Below are 23,864 nucleotides of genomic sequence, written 5' to 3' on the forward strand. Positions count from 1 at the left end.
CTGCCTCATTCACTAGGGAGTGAACCTAATTTTGGTGCCGTTAACAGCCTTTACATATGACCTGTATTTCTTTGGGTTTTCTGAAAGATCATTTGACAATATTCTGCTATGGTAGTCTTTGAAGGCTTGACGAACTGTTCTCTTGACACCCAAATGCCTTTCATTCAATATTTCTCTATTTTTAGCCTTATGCTTTGTTTTACACCTATTGCGCAGCAGTCTCTGTTTCTTTAGAAGTTTCTTTACAGTGGTTTTATACCAAGGAGGATACCTCCCATTATAAACTGTCCTACTGGATACATATCTATCCAGTGCATGGTCAACTATTCTTTTAAACTTGAGCCATAGTTCCTCTAAATGCTCCTGCCCTGTGCTGAAAGTTCCTCAATGAGATTTGACACTACTGATTTTTTATCTAGTTTACTAAACATATATATCTTTCTGCTTGTTTTAGTTCTCTTTTGTACTTTGGTGAACATTGGTGTCACAATTCCATCATGATCACTGATATCAGTTTGGATGTGGACATCCTCAAAGAGGTCCAGTCTATTTGTTGCCATTACACCTAATATATTTCCACCATGAGTAGGGTTCCGAACTATCTGTTCTAGGTAGTTTTCAGAGGAGACATTTAGTTAAGTTTCACGGGATGTTGTAACACGCCCACCACTAAAAAATCAATAATTTTCCCAATTGATTGTCAAATGATTGGAGTCTCCACCGATGATTACAGGGTTTTCTCTAAAGTTTTCGATTACATCACGAGATCAGTCTGGTCGGCAATAGAAGTATCTAATTACCATTTTATGCTCAACCCTGATACTGAGTCTTACCCAATTAATCTCACATGCAGATTGGGCTGCTTATCATGTGTATATTCCTGACTACATGAACCACACAACTCCAATTCATTTTTACTACAGTAATAATTACGCCTTTACTCGAATCTGCTACCTGAAACAAGTGATTGTTTTTCTGTCTCTCATTGTCATTTTCATAATGTAATCGGCGTGACTCACTGAGCGAGTCTCAATTTTTGACCGGTTTCACATTTAAATTCTATTTCGCACCACCATTAGTCAAAACTGGCAATATTCACTGATTGGAAGCGTTCATCTTTAGACATGCCAGAATCTTAGCTTTGAAAACGATATTTAGTTTACCAAAAGCACTCCAGGTCATAATTGCTCTTCTGTTTATTTCCATAGCTGTCTCCCCAGTCTTTGCTTTAATTGTTCCCCCTCAAAAAAAAAAAAAAAAAAAAAAAAAAAAGTACACTTCAAAGCCAGCCGCGGTGGCCGATCGGTTCTAGGCGCTTCAGTCCGGAACCGCGCGACTGCTACGGTCGCAGGTTCGAATTCTGCCTCGCGCATGAATGTGTGTCATGTCCTTAGGTTAGTTAGTTTTAAGTAGTTCTAAGTTCTAAGGGACTGATGACCTCAGATGTTAAGTCCCATAGTACTCAGAGCCATTTGAACCATTTTTTTTTGCACTTCCAAACTTCTTCCAGGATTGTCTGCAGTACAGTCAAATAGTATTATATCAACCACAGTATGTAATTGCTTCGGATATTTTCGATTAAACTTATTCATTCAATGTCTTCCAACTTTAATTATGTGAAAACGTCCCCTACTGCCACCAAAAGTGGTTTTGGTGATGTGAACTCTTCTCGTCTGACTCTTTTTCCAGTTCTTAATTTCTGATTTTCCCGTTTAAGTTTAATGAAAGATATATGAGTAGCATTGACATGTATATTCTGCAGTATACTCACACTGTTTTCTCTAGGTCTGGTATATAAAGAATTTGTTGAAATCGAGTCAAAGGCTTTCTTAAAATCTAGGAAACCCAGACAATGTAGTAATTCACATCCACTGTTCCGTTCTGTTGTTTATTAATGACTTCCAAATGATTTAATGTGTTATACCCACTTATAAAAAGAGCTTGTTCCTGTGCCCCAGTGAAATCGAAATTTTTTCTGTGCCATTGCTTACAAGTTTAATGTTCTTGTGTTTTAATAAAATAGAATTTTTTTCTTATGTGACTGCGTGTAAGTGTAATGAATGCATTTTACATTAATGAGGGGTGGGCTGGTAGATCTGTATTTATTAATAACTTATCTGTCACCCTTCTGTTGAAATGGAACAATTACAGCGTTTTTTACTTCGTCCAGATCAAATATATCATGTAAAGGCACCTTGCCTTTCTTCATACGCCGAAGGGTTGAAAGAAAGTAATTTGGAATTTTAATTCAACAAACTTAAGATATGTCAAAACAACAGTCTGCTGAGTGTATACCTGTGACGGAATAAAAACTGTACTTAGAGCAGATGGTCAAAAATCTACATATAAGCTACTGAAATTGCAATATATGACGTTGGACTTTGCATTTGAGAGCATTTAATAAAGGCACAACGCAACATGTCATTTTCTCTTAGAAACAGTCAACAGAGAGCCATTGTGTAGACAGAAGTCAGTAGGATGGACTAAGATTTTATTGTAGGAATTCAAAGTTTCTCCCAGAATTGTGGGAACATACGGTCAGAATTAAACCCAAACATCTCCCTTTTAGATGTCAGTCCACTAGCCTTCAGGACAATGTGAGTAGGCTACATTGCAGTTCAGGTAAAGGTGACCATAGAAGTCGATTTTCCATTTCTTTTTGATGCTGTGAAATGTTAAGTATCTCTTTCGTCTGGATACCTAAAATGAGAGCTTGTATATTGTAAAATTGTATTTGTGTTGTTGCGCATGAGCTTAGAATGAAAAGAAGGCAGACAATTAAATTCAGTGGCAGCATATTGCCTCCTATTACTGTATAACAAGATACCATAAAACTTAGCCTTTTAGCCTTCCCGTCCAAACGACTGATCATCGAGTACCTCTATAAGACACTGGGGTATAACCCAGGATATAGATCCAACCTTTTCGTAACTAGGACCCATACACCGTCATTTCTCTTCTTTATGGTCAAGTATTAGTAGCAAAATACAGAATGGGGCAAATAAAAGTGGTTTGGACGAGTGAATACGATTGGACGTGAATGTATGTATACAAAGACCCCCTGAGACGCGCAAACCCCTTACGCCCACCAAATGATCCACATCAGTACAGAGCGTAGTGTGGGCTATGTCAGTGTGAGTGGAGCAATGCGCAAGGGATAAGGGCACTCACAGTGGAGCAGCGGATGTTCATTGTGGTAAGATACTTGACGACGTAGTCGTGGAAGCGATGTAGTCAGCTGTTTACTAAGAAGCTGAGTGGTGTCAAAGAGCCAGCAACGAGTGCCATGCAACGATTAGTCCGAAAATGATGTCAGACAGACCCGCACACCATAAAATGGCACTCCAGTTCACAAGAAAATGTTTCAGAGTCCTACCAAATCAATGTTACGCTTGTCGCAACAATCCGGCATATCACGTGGATCATGCGGACAAATACTCCATCTGGACTTCCACTTGCATCTCTACCAAGTGTCTGTTGTTCAATCATTAAAACCAATATATGCTCCTCAGGGCCTCCAGTTTTGTGAGTGGCTGTTGACTGAGATAACAATGAATGGCTTGGACATGGATCTGTTCTTTATGTCATCTGAAGCCTGGTTTCGCCTGAATGGTTATGTCAACTCACAGAATCATAGGTTCTGGGCAGCAAAGAATCTGCACAAATTCCATTAAACACCATTACATTATCGGAGAGTTGGGATTACTAGGGAAAAAAAAGCACAGCCCCACTCTGCATTGTTGCCAATTTATTCAAGATGCCGGATCCAAGATAGTGGGCATATATGTGGCAAAGTCGCAGTGACGTCATGACAGGAACTTCAAATTTTGGCGGGAAAATAGGTCAATTTTTTCAAATGGTTCAAATGGCTCTGAGCACTATGGGACTTAACATCTGAGGTCATCAGTCCCCTAGAACTTAGAACTACTTAAACCTAACTAACCTAAGGACATCACACACATCCATGCCCCAGGCAGGATTCGAACCTGCGACCGTAGCAGTCACGCGGTTCCAGACTGAAGCGTCTAGAACCGCTCGGCCACCGCGGCCGGCAGGTCAATTGGACTGCCTTCAATAACCTAACCCGCTCCCCTCTCCTCCCCCATCTGGAAATTGGCGGGAAAAGGCCTCTGTTGGTGCTGGGATGCTGGATAGATTGGGCGATATATCTTTATTTTGTATCCACTGTTTATTTAAACAATTTGAGCTGTCACAGACAGTAGGTCCATCCAGTATGTTCACCATGAGGTCCAGAGTCCAACTGACTAGTTCACAACACTGCCACCAGAAGACGCAATCGATCCTCATCTCCACTCTCCCGTGATGTGATCCAAAATGGCGATCTAGGTAAAAAATGGCAGAAGGACTCAACCCACGTGTAGCTGCTGGATGGCGAAGATAGACATCCTAAAAATGACATAAGCACGTGCTATGTACATAGTCCTCGCATCACTAGATGCTTCCCACGAAGTCGGTTGGTCAACCACTGCAGCCAGTGGTCACAAGTCTACTGCCCGTGCACACATGCTGGCCCAATGCGCTACCAGTGCGCCCTCCACGGACAGTGGATTATCAGTGAACTGTTGTACTAAGTCTAGTGAACTGTTGTACTAAGTCTGGCTGGTTCCCCCTGGCATAAAGATATTACTGTTTCCAACATATGTATTTTCGCATGGTTTGCCAAAATATCATACCACTTACGCGATAGTTCTCGATATCAAGCACATACCAGTATGCTACTGACTAGTTGCATAGTCTAATTCCGAAGATAAAGACTGGAACCTATTTCTCTAGAAACTCGAAACTAGTAACTTCTGTCGTCTGTGAAGATCTTTATGCGAAATCTCGAAAAAATGGAAAAAACTGATAGCTCCACTGATTTATTTTTTTATTTTTATTTTATTTTATTTTTTTTATTTTTTATTTATTTATTTTTTTTTTTTTTGCGAATTCCGATGTCAGTGATATAACAGTGAGATGTGGTACTTAGGGAACGGCAGATTTCGATGTGGACGGGGCCTTACTCAGTTACCGTTGGATGCTCAGTTCTTTAAAAAAATCACGTATACTTTATTTGGAACGAATTGCATATAAGTTTGACAATAAGGAACAATTATCAAATTTGACTGTTAACACAATATCTAATTAAAAATTCTTTAGACAGATTGCATTCACGGCTGAAGGCCTTATTAACAAGAAATTCAAATATTTATCGGCTGAAGGCCACAACAGCAGCAATAACTCAAACAAATTAATGGCTGAAAGCCTGGATATCAAGTTTCTTTAAAATCCATAATAACAATCAAAATTTCTTTTTTAAACAATCATCACGATCAGACCAAGGGGAAGTGGTCCTCAGACAGTGCTCCAAGGGTGTTATACTCACTTAAGGATGGCAAGTCAAATCAGTCACAGTTTAAACGCAAGACCAACACTCTCACAAAATGTATCTAACGTCCGATGCCCAATACAACCATGGAATAACCCATGTCAGGCAGACGGGCGGACTACACTCTTGACATCGTAAAACGACAAACATTATACAAGAGAACATGTTCAAACGCAAGAGTAATCCGAGGTAATCACAACAAGTTGCCTCCACGAATCCAGTATGCAGACAATATCACAAACAACTCAAACAATATTAAAACCAGCCACTGTGGACCAACAGGACGAATTACAAGTCGACACAAACACGGAGGAGCCAGAAACGGTCGGCAAACCAAATACACGTCGTCCGCTGAGGCAAGCGACCGAACATCCAACCAATGGTCTTTCCCACTCAGGTCAGGCACGGAAAGGTCCCAGTATGAATCATCGACTGACAACTTATTGCCATGAGGACACTTTGACGAGCGGAGACACGCACACAAGTGAAGGTTGCACTACTGTAATATAACGATCCATTCAACTTAAACTCGCTGAAGCTGGTCCTTGACGTGGTCGTGCACTCTCACGACCACATCCTCCCGTCGGGCAGTGCATGTAGGTCGCCAACGGTCGGGCGAGTACTGGCTGTGCGTACCTCACTGCTTCTCCGTCCCCCCAACTGACCTCCGACACACGACGACCCGGAAATACTAAGGTCGTTCGAAAGATAGCCCACAGTACTGGCTATCGATAAACGCCGCTGCTGCCACTCACGGACAGACAAAGCGAGCAACGTAGTGTTGCCAGTGAATCGAGAGGTCACAATCCGAATTCACGATGCCAACCTGTCAACGGCACAAACAGAAGCCGGAGCACGGCTCAAACAGATTCCAAATCATCCTTCTACTTTACAAAGTCAACTAAGGTGTATCTCATGTCAGAGAATCAGCAAAAATTTGTTCCACTTGTATTTCACCATCTAGATGCACACAATACACACCACAGTCGATGTTCTCTCAACCAAATGAAGACGGGAAATGTGTAGAAGCAGTCAACTGGGCAGTTTACATAGAAGGGAACAACTGTCAAGTGCAATCACACGCCCATATTGAATCTTCTCAAACTTCCACGAAGAACACATGCGATCACGAAGGCTGCCCAACACATACTGAGTATTAGTTCGCTATTCACGCACTTGGAGGGTGACAGGGTTAGGTCAGCTGCATTTTGTATTCCAGCCCATCCAGTTCGAATGGCTCCCACCATAAGATGGAAATGTCAGTCGTTCTGGCCACAGGCTATTGCTGTAACTCACGTTCCCACACCCGAGACAGAATCGTCCTAGGAAACCAGCTACATATATTATATCACCGTACTTACAACTAAATATTACGATTGCAGCCTCAACCTGATAACAGCCGACGATCAGCAAAGTATCAGGAATACCCCTACAGACGGCAGTGGCTCTAGAAATACGAAAATCTGGGGCTATCTTATGATTGGGCATAATTTTCCACATAAATGAATCTTTTGTTTCCCTTGCGACCATTGCAGTTTTCCACGTCAAATCCATACATCCCCTTGCAACAAGACATAGTCATTTTCGTTGCACATGTCGTAACACAGACCACAGTACACAGCCTGCTGATCACAGCAAATCTATCACACATCCCCTACTAACTATAATACTTCGTTAATAATTGAATGCTGGTGATACCAAACAATACTAAGGGAAAGTCCGCGTGTGGATGGACATGTCTCAATTGTTTTTTCTTGTGAGTGGCTCCAGTGTGTCTTAGGAAGAGAGAAGTAATCGTTTTAAAGGCAACCAGCTATTAAAGAAACGCGTTTCCAATGGCTATGTTACTGTCACAAGCGGTCTTATTTCTACTGGCGCACACAAGTATCGCTAACCATATCCATGTTAAAAACTACTCAAGCTTTATAAATTGAGATATGGCATTACCTCTTAATGAAGTGGTTTTCCACACAAATACCGTGACCCTGAATACAGACAGCGATCGCCAGGGTATGTATTAATAGACCAAAAGTACAGGTGCATGTCGTCAGTGGTGCAGTGCTGTAAGCTCGTAACAAAATCACTGAATTTAGGAAGTGATTCGGTTAAGGAAAGTGATACGAAGCTGGTATTTGCAACTCCCTCATGCTGTCACCAGATACTTCTCCAGTATTTGTAACACATTCTACCAGATGTTTCGCAATACATTCCTTGGGTTATGGGCAATGGCTTATTGAGAATGATCAGATACAGTAGATGGTGTGCTATGCAACGAATCACTTTAAAAAAAATGCAAGGGAAGATTGAGGGCATGAGAAATGTGCACTGGCTTTGCAGATCTATAGTGTTATGCTTTCTGGTAGAAAAACTACCTGCGCTTTGGAATCAAGTCTTTCCATTCAAGCACATACCTGCGTTGGATCCTATGAAGATGTCTTGTAATGACTACAGCCACTAGTGAACATTCTCTGTATCATCGTTATTTTGTTCCATCCAACAGAGAATAAAAGACTATGAACTATAAAAATTCTGCTAGCATCATCCGGTAAAGAACATATTTTAACCGTGGATAACCGTGGATAGCTGATGCCAGTGGGAACCAAAATTACTAATGTTGTGTAGGTCGTCAACGCACAATTTTAAACTACGGGAACTTGACGCCACACGCTCTGATTGGCCGCGGGATTGCCCTGTTGCCGGATGCTCTGGGCAACACATGACCACAAATGCTTTGCCTGCCGGAGATCATAACGTATCCAAGGCAGCCCACATGACCGTTGGTAGTGCGCCAGTTTTCCACTCTGGGGCCTGGGGGCGAATCCGCCAGGGTCCTGACACAGCCATTGTAGTTTCATGATAAGACGTACTGGGAACAAACTCGTCAGCAGATGTTGGTCGCCTACAGAAAGTCTTTTACAAATTGCGTGGGCCCTGAAAAGGGCCTTTTTTGTAGCTAGGACACTGTTTACTTAAAGCAGGTGCTTGAATTGGCAACCCTCTGACGCACCACAAACTTGGTAACGTCGAACAGTGTTTTGCCGAACTCTTTCAAAGATTTGTGGTATTGCCTGATGTGATTGGCGGCATGTTAAATGCGATCCATTAATTCCTCTTCGTTTCTAGGTGTTTCGCACACGGGTGGGTTAACTAGAACCTTGAAGAATCCCCACAGGAAAAAGTCCGGTGGTGTGAGGTCTGTTGATCGCGGGGCCCATGTCCTATGAGCACCTTTGCCAATTACCCAGCTGTCGAGAAGTTCATTTAAATATCCGTGCACAGCATGACCGTTATGTGTGAGTGCCCCATCATACTGCAACCACATGTGTAGCCGTATGTCCAGGGGGACATCTTCCAGCAGGCTGGGTAGACTTTCCTGCAAAAAATGAGGGTAATTTGCCCCAGTTAGTTGAGGAGGTAGATGGGCTGGTCTAATCAGATGGTCACCCATAATGCCTGCCCAAACGTTGAGCGAAAATCGTTCCTGGTGTCTGCGGACGTACATGATGTGAAGATTTCCCCTTGCCAGTAATGAACGTTTCGAGTGCTGTAAAGATCATCCCGATGGAAGGTGCACTCTTCAGTAAACAACACAATGGCGGGAAGTCAGGATCGGATGCAAATCGTTGCAGAAACCACCATCAAAGCCCTAGCCTGTGCTCATAATTCGCCACAGGATTTAGGTCTTGGACAGGGTGGAAACTAAATGGATGCTGGCCATCATCGCTCAAAACCACCGAGACTAACCGATGTCATGTCCAACCGATTGAGTACTTGTCGTAGGTGCTTCCTCGAAGTTCTTGAGAACAGTCTCTTCAAATGCAGCATCCCATTGCGTATGAGGTCTTCCAGCATCACCATGATATCCTGCTAATGAGCCTGTTTCGCCAATTCGCCGGTGAATTGCTGTAAACATTCGTGGGTGTAGGTGGTTTCTTGAAGGGTACTGTTCCTCATACAACCGTCAAGCTTCATGTGCTTTACCATTGGCTAGTCGATAAACAAAAACCATATCTCGTTGATCCTCAAACGAATACTGTGCTGCCATGTTTACTGTATGACTAAATCGCAGGTGACATGTGTGTGCTCCGAAGCGAAGCTTACATGTGAATGCCTCTGATTTCGGGTGGAGACAAACAGCAAGACCTATTCGACACGTGTGTGTATCACATTGGGCAGTGATGGGGCGAGGGATGATTGCATGTGTGAACCGACAACCATAGCGCTGCCTGTCAGCTGACGAATGACAACAGAGAAATCCCGTGGCTAATCAGTGCATGTGGCGCCAAATTTCCATAGTTTTAAAATGGTGTGTTGTTGACCTACACAACATTAGTAATTTTGGATCCTGTTGGCATCAGCTATCCAGGGTTAAAATTTCGTGACACAATTCTGTGTGCTGCCATCAAGCATACACACTGACCTCCATTAAATATACAAGTACTGATCCACTTAGTGATCGAAATCGCATGCACAAACCAGTGGGAAGTGTCATCGCGTGTACTGTATAAGGATCATACCCACAGACTGTTGTGTTGTTGTTTGATACATTGTTTTTCTGCTGTAACATGTCCAAGCAGTGTAGTACATAGCTTTGTACACCTCCATACATTTTGTTTTCTCCACCACACCTTCCAGATTTGTGTCAGGTTCTAAACTGACATTAACACGTTTCATTCCATTGGCTGTGATTGAAAGCTGGACATTGCACAGTGTAAGTTATGCCGCTACTCCCACAACATGCACACGGGATTATTTTAAGTAAAAGACAGTGATAACATATGGAAACTGGAAGAGTTTTGCGGCGTTGTGGAGCGATTCCAAACAGCTGTCCGAACGTGATTCACAGCCTCTACGCTTAAACTTATCTTTCACAGTGACAGGGTAACAGATGGCTTAGTGTTCCATTTCAGTTGATTCTTCATATTGTAGTCATGTAATCGATTAGCCTTTCGGTGCTATTTACCCCCGGAAGGTGTTGCCCCTCCTTCAAAACTCTTTCTCCGTCTCAAACAAGCGACGTCAGTCAATCATTTTGTGGTAATCAGTTGTGTATCAGTGGACGGATGAGATGAAAAAGATGCCGTCAATGTACTGTAATAATCATCACAATGGATAGTGTGATCAATTTTAGCAATTTTGTCAGTTTTTCCCTAATTTCAACAGCAACCAATGATGCGGCAGCATGCTTCCCAATTTCTGTATCATCACTAAACTACCCTCACTACTTTGCGAGTACCACATACATGATTATGTATGTAGATGGGTGCCTGCACAGTACGTCGATTCATTGTTAATTCCCGTAGATATACATCAAAGTATACCAGACAGTGATCTACTTATTGCTAGCACTTCGATCATCGTGCGTAATTTACGATTACGATTACGCATCTTTTCCTATATGGATGGAAGTCACAGGGCATTTTAGCAGTCTTAGGATAAAGTTGGAGACTGAAAGATGTCCTCACTGTACATTTGATGAAGGAACAGAGTCCGTAACTGTCGCGCTATACAGCTCTGGAAACCTACAATGTGCACGTACCACAAAGAATCGATGTTTTCTTCAGTGTGAAATGTAGTAGTTTTTTCATTTTACAGTTTGTCATCGTAGTTCATAGTAGAGAAACTTGCAAGTATAATATATGTCATACACTGGAAATATATTTCTTACATTTGAATACTGACAGCATTGCATTCCACACAACTAATAGGTCGGAAACCGCACCACTCTAACATTATAGCGTGTTTTAATTGCAGATCTGTGTAGCCTTAGGAGTCCACGTGTTTATGTTCTCTCTTACCAATACCTTCTTGGCACTGACCCTTGACACCAGAACAATACTTTAGAATCGATAGCGCAGCTGATATACATAAACTGCTTCAAACTCTATCTGGAGCTGCATCATGCATAAAAACCTCACGTTTCTGCTTCTTAATGGTCTGTTATATCATCACCACACATTTATATCTGATACACACCGATAAGAGTTGCTAACCCCCTCAACATGTACGTATCTGGAGACGTCTTGTGCACTTGGACGGGTGCCGCGAGTAAGATTGGTACAGAACAGTAGTTACGGACTCGACTCGCTCTGTTCCTTCATGAGAAGTGGAACATAGTGTTCTGCTTCTGGTCACCTGCAAATTTAATCAGTGGCAGTGTTGCAGGGAGCATTGGTCAAAGATACAATGAGGAGATCTTTCAATCTTTAACTCTATCCTAAGAATGCGGGAATGCTCTGTGACTCCCATCCAAATAGGAAAAGATGGGCAGTCGTAATCATAAATTACGCACTATGATCGAAGTGCTAGAAATATGTAGATCACTGTCTGCTACACTTTGGCATATACGAGGGTCGTCCACATGTAAGTTCCGTTTCTGTTTCTATCTGCGGCAGCGCTACGATCGCAGTTCCGAGCATGCGCGGCAGTTACTCTGACTCAATGAGAAGACATGTACGCCATTTTTAGATCGATGCTGCCGACGTGTGCTTTGTAGTGCTGCTTTATAGTGACAGCCGTAATTTAAAATGCCGCCGCATGTGAAATCAGATCTGTGATTCATTTTCTAAATGCAAAGAAATTTAAACCAAAGGAAATTCATCGGCAAACCTGCGAGGTTTACAGTCAAAATGCTATGAGTGGTTCAATGGTTAGAAGGTGGTTAATGATGAACACTTACAGGAATTTCACTGCGACGCATTTCATCAGCCTCCGTACAGCGCAGACCTCGCGCCTAGCGACTTTGATCTCGTCTTACATCTAAAATCTGTCCTTGGTGGTCAACACTTCATCGATGATGATGAGCTGAAAGAAGATGTTACCACATGGTTGAACACACAGGCGGCAACCTTCTATGAAGAAAGCACACAAAAACTTGTACCACGCTATGTCAAGTGCCCACAAAATTTCGGAAGCTATGTAGAAAAGTAGTTTAACAGTTGTAGATTTTTGTACAATAAATATTTTTTCTGTATCTGTACAATTTTTTTTAATAATCAAATAGAACTTACTTTGTGGACATACAGAGTACGTTCAAAAATTAACAATGAACCGATGTACTGCACAGTCATCTATCTACACTCACAATCTAGTGTATGGTACTCGCAAAGTAGTGGAGGGTTGGTTTAGCAATGATACAGAAACTGGAAAGCATACTGCCGCGTCATCCGTCAGTGTTGAAATTACGGGGAAACTGGTAAAATTGCTAAAATTGATCACACTATCCACTGTGATGCTTATTATAGTACATCAACGATGTCTTTTCCATCCCATCTGTCCACTGGTATGCTGTTGATTACCACATAATGATTGACTGATATCGCCTGTTTGAAACTGAGGAAGAGTCTCGGCAGAGGGGCAACACCATCCAGGGATGGCAAGCATCAAAAGAGTGACCGCTTATATAACCACAATATGAGGAATCAATTGAAATGGAACACCAAGCGATCTGCTATCACATCAGTGTAAAGTAAAGTATAAATGTAGGGGCTATGAATCACCTGTGGACAGCTGTTTGGAAACGCTCGCCAATGCCGCAACACTCTTCCAGTTTCCGTATGTTGCGACTGTCTTTTACTTAAAATCATCCTCTGTGTGTGTGTTTTGGGAGAAGCAGCATAACTTAACACCGCGCAATGTCCAGCTTTCAGTCAGAGCCAATGGTTCAAAGCATGTTAATATCAGGTTAGAACCTGATACAAAACCTTGAAGTCGTGGTGGAGAAAACAAAATGCATGGCAGTGTACAAAGCTGTGTCATATGCTGCTTGGACGTGTTTCAGCAAAAACGAATGTATCACACATCAATGCGCTCTTGCATTGTGGATATGGTCCTCCTTCAGTAGAGGCGATGACATTTCCCACTGGTCTGTGCAGACGACTTCGATCACTGAGTGGATCAATACTTGTATATTTAATGGGGGTTAGTGCTTATGCTCAGTGCCAGCACATACACGGTATTTGTTTTCGACATATATATATATATATATATATATATATATATATATATATATATATATATATATATATATATATATCTGAAGAAAGGTAAGTGGTAAAATCTTATCATGTTCTCTGCCATATGACGTTAGTGGAGTTTTTATAGTTTTTAGTTTTTTATTCTCTACTGGATGGAACAAAATAACGATGATAAAGAGAATGTTTGGGTGACAAACATGAGTGCACGCTGAGGGACACAGATCTCCTACGGACTGCAGTACCGATATGTAGTTTGGAGAGGCACTGCAATGCGACAGAAAAATCCTCGTCTTCTAACAGTTCATGTCCTATCTTTTTGTGCTACTACCTCGTTTTTCGGGAGGAAGCTTCGTTTGGCGTTGCTTCACAGCTGTGTCACTCTGTTATTTCTAATGACAACACTGAGGCATGTTCCACGTGGGAACTCTATTTTTGATAATGATTCTCCACCTAGAAAGTGATATACATAGATACCGCTCTGTCTTCTACTAATATTTATTGTGCTTCTTGGTCATCCATAATGTTCACTAGGCAACCATCATTATGAGTGCTGTTAACAAAAAAATCGTGTTAAACGTTCAAGGCTCAAAACAGTGGGCCATCCTGATTTAGGTTTTCCGTGATTTCCCTAAATCGCTCCAGACAAATGCCAGGATGGGTCATTTGAAAGGGCACGGCCGGCTTCCTTCCCCGTCCTTCCCTAATCCGATGAGACTGATGACCTAGCTGTCTGGTCTCCTCCCACAAACAATCCAGTCCAACCAAACACAATAAATAAGTAACCAGGTAATGATGCTGTTGGCTGGTGTGTCGCTAGGTGCTCTGCCTCTTTCTGGTGCACATCTCCTTATTTTCTCATCGCTCTAAGAATAGTGCAAACAACGCTGTCAGTGGCCTATGAGGCACTGCACGATCGTTTTGTGGAATGATGAGCAACCTTGCATTATGCGGCATTACCTCAGCGCGTGTGCACCTGGCGGATGCCTGAAGAAATTTGTTTACCGAATCTGTTGTGGCGGCAACGAAATTCGGCGGAAGTGGTGTGATGATCAGGAGATGTTCCTTCGAGATTGAGCGCTGATCATTAGCTCTTGACGATGACTAATGAATGTACGCGATTAAGCATTAATTTTAGACAGTAGCATGTGCCCTACACTGTGGCTACACTTGGTAATCAGGTCTTCTCGGTATGTGGTTGACAATGTTACTCAACACAAAACAACCGCTGTTGCATCGTGGTTCGACGAACCCTTCAGAGCCTGTCTGAATCCTACTGCACTTCTATGGAACATAGGTTATAATAGGCGCCCAAGGACAGCTTAAAGCTTTTCAGCTATATGAAATTGATTCTGCATCATAACCAGTTTTACGCACCGTCCATTATCAAGCGATGGATGATACGCAGACAGTATTCGTATCTCATGTAAGAAGCAACGTTCTTCATAGCATCACAATATATTATTTCAGTAGTCTGGACCGTTCACTGTGGTTACACACAATTAGTCAGTACTCTTCTGGTACCCTATATAGCAGTCACAACACTTCTGATGAATGTTCGCAATACACAGCTGCGTCGTCCACTAAGACTTCTGAAGAGAAATTAATGTTGCCTGCCAGGTAATTTATACAGGGTGGCCAAAAACAGTATGGGAAGTTTGTAAGGGTGTTGCATGGGACGTCGTGCTGAGAAATAAATGTCAAGAAAAAAATTCTTTACGTAGCGCTGTTTTCGAGTTATTTAGCAATCAAGTTAGCGAATCAAGTCGTCGCGCACGGAAGTTGAAGCATATGTACGCGCTAAAATGCGATAGCACGTAGATATCTGTGGGTCCATGCGTTACCACTTGTTCAAATGCTCATTACCAGTTAAAATGTGCCATTTTCGAAAGTGATGTATTTTAACTAGGTGAGCAAAGGCTACGTTTGTTCAGTTTGAGGAAACCAAACAGAGAACAAGTTTGGCGACACTGTCTCTGGCAAATTTTCGCAAACGATGACCTGGTTGGGTGACTTCAATCGTAAATAACTTGGAAACGGCACAACGTATTGAATTTTTTTCTTATAAGTTATTTCTCAGCACAGACTCCCCTGCAACACATTTCCAAGCTTTTCAGGCTCTTTCTGACTACCATGTGTATAGAGTGTTCCAGATCAACAGTACAATCCCTTATTACGTAACAAGATGCAACAGAGTTTTTGTTTGGTGAAATGCGTTCTAGGCGTGTCTTATAAGACAGGACTGAATGACGAACCTCAAATTGGTTAAAATCTGCTGGAAACGAAGATACGAAGCCAAGTTGAGATTTTGAAATCATGAGACTGTAATATTAATAGCATTGAACAAAGCTTTCAAAAATGAACGTTTCTGTTGGTAATTTTTTTTCGACATGTTGCACAAATTCGATCACATCATCGAAACAATACGTGCACTGATGAATAAAATAGCTCCTAAACAGAGAAACAGGCATTTCGTTGGATATTATATGGGATTTCTGCTGGTATAATGAGAAGAAGATATTTCCCTTTCACTTCTGATTTTAAATAAACTTACTTGATGCAATTTTTACGCAACGATAAATCGCGTCGAAACAACGGATTCGCCAGTTTTTGGTTAATTGTGAGAAGTATTCAAAAAATTTTCTACTTTGGTCTAACTAAGATGGCATCCGTTATTGTGAAATTTTTGGTGCCACAAAATAAATCTATAGCTGCCAGTGACCTAAATGCTTATGGAATTCCATTTTAAATCCGTCTCTCATAATAGGACGCTGTTGTTACACTGTGCTCTCGAAGCGTCTCCAAGACGAGTTACGCGTGACGATGGTGATAGTCAAGTCACCGGTCCTTCTCTCCCACTCAGTCTCTCGGTAAAATTTTTGATTTGAAATGCACCTGGTCACCATGAAATCTATCTTCCTGGTTCCACGTTAATAACCGATTTACTGGTGAATCTCTTTTCAGCACGTGTAGCAGAAATTCAGAGTGTGATTCAGTGTTTGACTACGTTGAGAAAATTAGGCAAAATATATAATTAGATCATATATGAATCAACAGAGTGCATAGGACCATTAATATTGTCAGTGCACATCAGTGATTTTTCATACAGGGTCAGCAGCGATATAAGATTCTTTGCTGACTACGCTGGAATCTGCGAGGAAGTGTCATAGATGAACAATGATACGGAAATGCGAGAAGACCTGCACAAAATTTGCACCTGGTGCAATGCATAGCAGCTTTTTATAAATGTAGCCAAGTGCAGAGTGATGATGAATAGAGGAGAAAGAAAATGGTAGTATCCAATTATAAAATTAACTGCGAACATCTGGAGATCTTATGTGACGATAACAAGTTCCTACTCATCGCTTTTGAGCTGGTGCATTGTGGCGTGCTATATTTGCTTGTATCGCATTTTACACGAAATTGCGCGGACGCATCGATTTCGAGAAAAGAGGATTGTACCGTAGATCTGGTATACCCTGCACATAGCGAATAATGCGATCCTAATACTTGTGGTTCGCCTGCTCTACTTTCGCTTCGGACGATATCTGCCTATTGAGTTCTGTTTCGTACGGATTCTTCAGTCAATTCATCCAGATAGCTGATCAATTCTCCAGAGTACGAGTTTAGTGTCTTCAACGTAGATGCTGTCTCGATCATATCGGTTTCTGGACCACCATATTTCCTTAACTCATTATTAAGTATCTAAAAAAGGCAGCGCACGTGATATTTCGAGCCACCCGCACCTCAGCTGGTTGTTCCTTCTACGCCGTTTGGCGCCCGTGGCGGTGAGCTGAGAGCCGGCGCGGCTCTCGTCGTGACACGGGGCCGTCAAGACGTAAGCCGACGATGTGCTGACGTCGTCAGTCTTTACTTGGCAGTCGCCCGCTACGCTGGAAGCCAGTTAACAGTACGGAACTGCTCGCTGTTAGTAACGAGCCAGTCGAGTTCCGGTGTGCCGGCCAGCCTGTGGATGGTTTTTAAGGCGGTTTTCCATCTGTTTCGGCGAATGCGGGCTGGTTCCCCTTATTCCGCCTTTGTTACACTATGTCGGCGATTGCTGCGCAAACACTCTTTCCACCTACGCGTACACCAAATTACTCTACCACACAAACATTTGGGGCTACACTCGACTGGGGCCGATCTGCACACCTTGGGTTCGGTGTGGTGGGTGGGTGGACTGCTTTGCCCTGTTCTGGGGTTGTGAACCACTAAGGGCTACCGTGTGACGAAGCCTCTCCATCGTTTCTAGGTCTCCAGTTCAATGCACAATATAATCTTGGTCCTATAAGCATTGCCACAAATAAAAACCTATTAGATTAAAGTTCAGGGAACGTGAAGGCCAGAACATTGGACATTCACAATAATGCATTTCTCTTGAAATGCTTCATTTAAATACACTCCTGGAAATGAAAAAAAGAACACGTTGACACCGGTGTGTCAGACCCACCATACTTGCTCCGGACACTGCGAGAGGGCTGTACAAGCAATGATCACACGCACGGCACAGCGGACACACCAGGAACCGCGGTGTTGGCCGTCGAATGGCGCTAGCTGCGCAGCATTTGTGCACCGCCGCCGTCAGTGTCAGCCAGTTTGCCGTGGCATACGGAGCTCCATCGCAGTCTTTAACACTGGTAGCATGCCGCGACAGCGTGGACGTGAACCGTATGTGCAGTTGACGGACTTTGAGCGAGGGCGTATAGTGGGCATGCGGGAGGCCGGGTGGACGTACCGCCGAATTGCTCAACACGTGGGGCGTGAGGTCTCCACAGTACATCGATGTTGTCGCCAGTGGTCGGCGGAAGGTGCACGTGCCCGTCGACCTGGGACCGGATCGCAGCGACGCACGGATGCACGCCAAGACCGTAGGATCCTACGCAGTGCCGTAGGGGACCGCACTGCCACTTCCCAGCAAATTAGGGACACTGTTGCTCCTGGGGTATCGGCGAGGACCATTCGCAACCGTCTCCATGAAGCTGGGCTACGGTCCCGCACACCGTTAGGCCGTCTTCCGCTCACGCCCCAACATCGTGCAGCCCGCCTCCAGTGGTGTCGCGACAGGCGTGAATGGAGGGACGAATGGAGACGTGTCGTCTTCAGCGATGAGAGTCGCTTCTGCCTTGGTGCCAATGATGGTCGTATGCGTGTTTGGCGCCGTGCAGGTGAGCGCCACAATCAGGACTGCATACGACCGAGGCACACAGGGCCAACACCCGGCATCATGGTGTGGGGAGCGATCTCCTACACTGGCCGTACACCACTGGTGATCGTCGAGGAGACACTGAATATTGCACGGTACATCCAAACCGTCATCGAACCCATCGTTCTACCATTCCTAGACCGGCAAGGGAACTTGCTGTTCCAACAGGACAATGCACGTCCGCATGTATCCCGTGCCACCCAACGTGCTCTAGAAGGTGTAAGTCAACTACCCTGGCCAGCAAGATCTCCGGATCTGTCCCCCATTGAGAATGTTTGGGACTGGATGAAGCGTCGTCTCACGCGGTCTGCACGTCCAGCACGAACGCTGGTCCAACTGAGGCGCCAGGTGGAAATGGCATGGCAAGCCGTTCCACAGGACTACATCCAGCATCTCTACGATCGTATCCATGGGAGAATAGCAGCCTGCATTGCTGCGAAAGATGGATATACACTGTACTAGTGCCGACATTGTGCATGCTCTGTTGCCTGTGTCTATGTGCCTGTGGTTCTGTCAGTGTGATCATGTGATGTATCTGACCCCAGGAATGTGTCAAAGTTTCCCCTTCCTGGGACAATGAATTCACGGTGTTCTTATTTCAATTTCCAGGAGTGTAGTTACGCACATTCATTACAAAGAATGGTGCTGCATTACCATGCTGAAATCATACTGCACCAAACACCAAGTGGAACGTTTTGGAATGCGCCAGGCAAAGTTGGGGTGTTACGAAAAGAATGACCTGTTTCCAAAACTCCGTATTTGTTGAGAAAAACATGCTACAGACATGGGACGAATTGCGAAGCACCCAAAAAATCATAAAGTTTTAGTTATGCTATTATAAATGCTCTATGTGCCCACCAGCAACAGCACAAACAAAATCTAGATGATAACTGAATTCGTCATAAACTTTACACAATGTATATAATTTTACAGAAGTTTTGGCATCTGTTGTTCTATTTGTCACGTCTTCTATGTCACGTGGTAAAAGGAAGGTGAACACTCTTTCCATCACACATCCCCACGAGAAAAATCGGATGGGATCATGTCTAGCGATATTGAGGCCAAGAATGCAGTGCAGTGTCTCGGGATCCCATGCACTCTATCCAGCGTTGAGGCAGAGTGTCATTGAGAAGCTGACATACGTTGCTGTGCCAGTGTGGTGGAGCTCCATCTAGTTAGAAAAGAAGTTATCGGGCTCCTCCTAAAGTTGTTGAAAAAGCCATTGCTGCAGCATTGAAGATACCTCATTCCAGTCGCTGTGTCCTTCCCCAAAAAGAAGGGAGCACACACTTTTCATGGCAAGAAATTTTCTGGAATCCCCATATGTGCACATTATGTCGGTTTACTTCATCTCTGAAAATTAACCATGGTAAAAATTTACCGTCTTCCATGTCCTCTAGCGGAGCATTGCTGAAGTCAACCCTTTTTCTTTTATCACCAGCCTGAAGAGCTTTCACTGACAGCAGTCTATATGGTTTATAGACAAGAAGTCTTAGAACTCGCCGGAAAGTCGTATGAAGCATTGCCAGTCCTCTGCTTTCTCCACAAGTAGACTTTCGTGGACTCTATTCAAACGTTAGCCGAATTTTTTCCATCATGTCATCAGAGGTGTGAGGTCGACCTGGACTCCTACCTTAGCACATGCATCCTGTCTCTTCAAATTGGCGATACCTGCGCAAACCATCTTACTTCTGGCTGTCTGCAAACTGAGAAGACGCATTGACTGACATCTAAAGGCGATTTTCTGAAACTCTAGCCTACGCCCATTCAAACAACACACACTTTTCCTTGCCGGCATGTCCCATGTTTTAGAATTGATACCGCCCAAAATCAGGTAATTCTTTTTCAAACACCCTGTATTGCAAAGTATTGCACGATATAGGTGCGCATTTAACTTGTCTGGCAATAGGTAAAGGCACAAAAGCACTCCTATCATGATTTCAGCCCACAGAGCTATGCCAAAATATGTCTGAAAGCCATGTTCATCAGTGATAAGTTGATTATGTTCTGACCAATAATGGCTGTTGTGGAGGTTGAAAATACTTTCACACATGAAGCTAGATTCCTCAGTCCATACCACGTTATTTATAAAATGTTCGTTATCATCCACTTTGGTGCAGAAGCTATTCACAAAACTGTACTTGTTGAATGCGGTCTTCTGGTGTTGAGTTAACATGTAATGTTGTCTGTCCAGTTCTGCATCATGCAACACTTCAACAACCAGTCTTTGAGATATCTGGAACAGCCTTGCAATATATATATATATATATATATATATATATATATATATATATATATATATATAAAGTGTATACATACATATATATACATATATTATTTTTGAAATATCATACATCGGATGCAGTATTACGAAGAAATCATCAGATTCTGTCTTTATCCGCTTCTGCTCACCTGTACAGTAAATTCCACTCGTATCTGCCTCAAGCCAATGGCTGCCTCACAGTACTCGGGGTTTTCACATGTACATTTAATCTGTTTCTCTTTTGGTTCTGCATTCATGAGCAATCAAAGGTACTGCTCCAAATCATCAATATGTACGCTATGCACATGTAAGAAGTTCACAACATCATTGTATGCAGAGTATATGCTCAGCAACAAATGACTCAGTCTCTCCAACGCAAGGTGCAGTGCAGTATCCAAATCGTATAAGTTCGTGACTGACGTGTGTTGTAAATAAACACACTTGTCTCCAGATTTCACACATAGTGCAGAATCATCATACACAGTTGCAATAGATAGTGTCACACCAGTAAGGTGAATACCACAGGGATGGAGAGTTGTACTATACTCTGTAGTCATCTGCTGATTGATGTAGCGCTCTGCACAACATATTTCATCCCAGTCGACCTCACAAATAGGCACTTTAATACCCTTCGATGCATTTTCAATTTCTATTCTCGCATGCAAGCCCCAATCATGATGCACTTTGTACCCATGTTTACACATTTCATTCCACTGAGAATTAAATTGTATGTAGAACTGAAAAGCATGGATACACTTGATGCCGTCTTATAAAAAAAAAAAATGTTCAAATGTGTGTGAAATCTTATGGGACTTAACTGCTAAGGTCATCAGTCCCTAAGCTTACACACTACTTAACCTAAATTATCCTAAGGACAAACACACACACCCATGCCCAAGGGAGGACTCGAACCTCCACTGGGACCTGCCGCACAGTCCATGACTGCAGCGCCTTAGACGGCTCGGCTAATCCTGTGCGGCCCTTCTTATCCACAGCATCTGCACTCTGTGCCTGCACTAGCACAGGGATGTTCTGCTGAGATGGGTCTCACGTTGATGATCAGTACTGTCCTCCATATTGCTGTTCTTTAGGACCACCACCAGCATTTGATGTGTTGCGAGCACACTGCGTGTCCTCATCACACAAATCAACGAGTGGGACAACATCAACTCCTTGTCCTGCTCCAGCAAGTGGGCTATGTGCACTACAGGATCCCATGTGGTCACTACAGGTTCAGACATGCTGGAGGTTGTTGCTGCCACAGGTCCAGAAGTCGTTGCAGGTCTCAACAAGATGGCAGCTAAGGCTGCAGGCTTGGACACATTGAGGGCTACTATTGAACAAAGATGAGGAAGCATTACATATGGACCAAGACACTGAAAACAACCAATAATAATAATTATAATGCTAACCACAGACAAAGATGTAATATGGGGTACTTACTTTCTTCCTGATCTGCAGGGCTATTTTGGACTGCAACTGCTGTTGATACTTCATGGTTCTTTTTCATCTGCTGTTGCTGCTGGCTCACTGAGCGAGACTGAGGTTACAGTGGTGCTGAGCCTGCCCTATACCCCCTCCTATGACATTAACAGATGCTCTCATACTACTGGCTGAAGTCTAGCACATGACCAGATTCAGGGTCCCTATTGGTACCCGCCATTTTTTCCCCAGACCGCCATCTTGGACTACGTCACAGGAGAGATCACAGCACCCTCCTGTGGTGGTACTGTGTACTAGGTCAGTTGGGTTCTGGACGTCATGGTGAACGCACTGGATGGAGCTACTGCCTATGACAATTCAAATTTTTCAAATAAACAATGCATGTAAAATAAAGACTTATATTCATTCTATGCAGCAGCCCAGCACAGGCTGAGTCCTTTTCCCATCATTTCCAAGGAGGAGGTGGTGGTTGGATGACTTAGGTTAGTGGAGGTATCCCAATTGACTATATTCCCGCCGAACTTTATCTGCTATTTTCTTAGGTTAGTGGAGGTGGCACAGCTGTTACAACACTTGACTCGCATTCAGGAGGATGATGGTTCAAACCCACCTCCAGCCATCCTGATTTAGGTTTTCCGTGATTTCCCTAAATCGTTTCAGGCAAATGCTGGGATGGTTCCTTTGAACGGGTACCTCCGACTTCCTTCCCTAATCCGAGCGAGTGCTCCATCTCTAATAACCTCATTGTTGATGGGACATTAAATACTAATCTCTTACTCCACCTCCAAGTGACCTTTTTTCTGTCAAAATTTGAATTTCCTGCCATTTTCTTGTGGAGGGGGGTGGAGGGGAGAGGAGGGGTATGGGGTTAGGCTAGTGGAGGTAGCCCAACTGACATATTTTCCCGCTAAAATTTGAACTTCCCACCGAGACGTCATTGCGATATTGATACGTCTATCGCCGCCATCTTGGATCCGCCATCTTGAATATATTTGGCAACAGGGCAACGTGAGGCCATGCTCTTTTTGTCCCATTGCTGCCTTTGAGGGTACCGTACGGCATACTCATGAGCAGGCAGCAGCAGCAATTTCGTTGTTGGATGCGCACCCAGCACAAAAAGCATATTGACGTATTCATCTTTTGTGTTCTCCTTCAGGAAGCTGTCCTACAGGAACTTGACAGGACCAGCTATGGTTGTGCATTGCCCAGTTAATAGACACATGCACGCCGTTTAATGGAACCCGCTGTTATGTGATAGGCTTTTGTTGTGTGGCAAAATGATGACTTATTTATAAACGACACGAGTGCTATCGACCAGGGATCTAAAATAATAAGAGACGGAACCTGCCAAGGACTTGAACCATAGCCCCATGGTGGATGTGGGTTTGATGTCCCAGTTATCGTCTGGCGGCTGATACACTAGTGTGGCGTGATAAACGTTGCTTTGTACATCCCGATGTGTTGCGCTATGTGACAGTGTTGCCAGCTCCTCGTTTTCACACATGTGCTTTCAAAGTGCACCTGATTTGATTTTGCTAGATAAACTTTTATCTTGAATCTGGATGAGGAATTGTATGCCGACCTGCAAGTGCA

General features: G+C 43.4%; 1 protein-coding gene across 1 annotated transcript in view; it reads left to right on the top strand.

Moving 5' to 3' along the window:
- LOC124572183 overlaps positions 1 to 23,864 on the top strand; it is a 492,468-nt gene that overhangs the window by 110,139 nt on the left and 358,465 nt on the right. The gene's annotated exons all lie outside the window — the stretch shown is intronic.

The sequence above is a fragment of the Schistocerca americana genome, chromosome 1 (assembly GCF_021461395.2).
Source record: "Schistocerca americana isolate TAMUIC-IGC-003095 chromosome 1, iqSchAmer2.1, whole genome shotgun sequence".
Taxonomy (NCBI): Eukaryota; Metazoa; Arthropoda; class Insecta; order Orthoptera; family Acrididae; genus Schistocerca; species Schistocerca americana.